The following is a 529-nucleotide window of genomic DNA, read 5'->3' on the forward strand; positions in this document are numbered from 1 at the left end:
GAATCAAACACACAAATGCCTCACCCTAAACTAATGTTCAGGCATCAGTTTTGGGGCTCCTAGCAGTAAAGTTGGTTCCAAATGAAAAAGATTAAGAAACTGGGAAAGTTTGCTATCACATCTAGAAGTGATCTGACTTCGGTAAGTATTGGTGTTGGTTCTAAAATGAGTGAGGTGCCTCCTGTTCTTGGAGTGTATAACAGAAGCAACCCGGCATGGAGAGGCACAAAAGAAAAAAAGTAGTGTTAAGTTTGACTTTAGGTCCTCCAAAGGGCACTGCATTTTCATTGAATTCTGTATGAGTCTATTTGACAAAGATTTTGTACTATTCAAGGAAAAAAATCGCTGATGTGGACAACACCAATAACGTGTACCATTAATAAACACCAAGATGGCCTGTGAATACCTTGAGTCCTTCAGAGATGTGTCTTAGTGCATTTATTATGGCTGTAACAGTACCCAAGGCTGAGTGATTTATAAAGAAAAGAGTTTTATTTGGCCCATGATTCTGAGGTCTGGAAAGCTCAAA

The sequence above is a fragment of the Propithecus coquereli genome, unplaced genomic scaffold, assembly GCF_000956105.1.
Source record: "Propithecus coquereli isolate 6110/MARCELLA unplaced genomic scaffold, Pcoq_1.0 Scaffold25, whole genome shotgun sequence".
Classification (NCBI taxonomy): domain Eukaryota; kingdom Metazoa; phylum Chordata; class Mammalia; order Primates; family Indriidae; genus Propithecus; species Propithecus coquereli.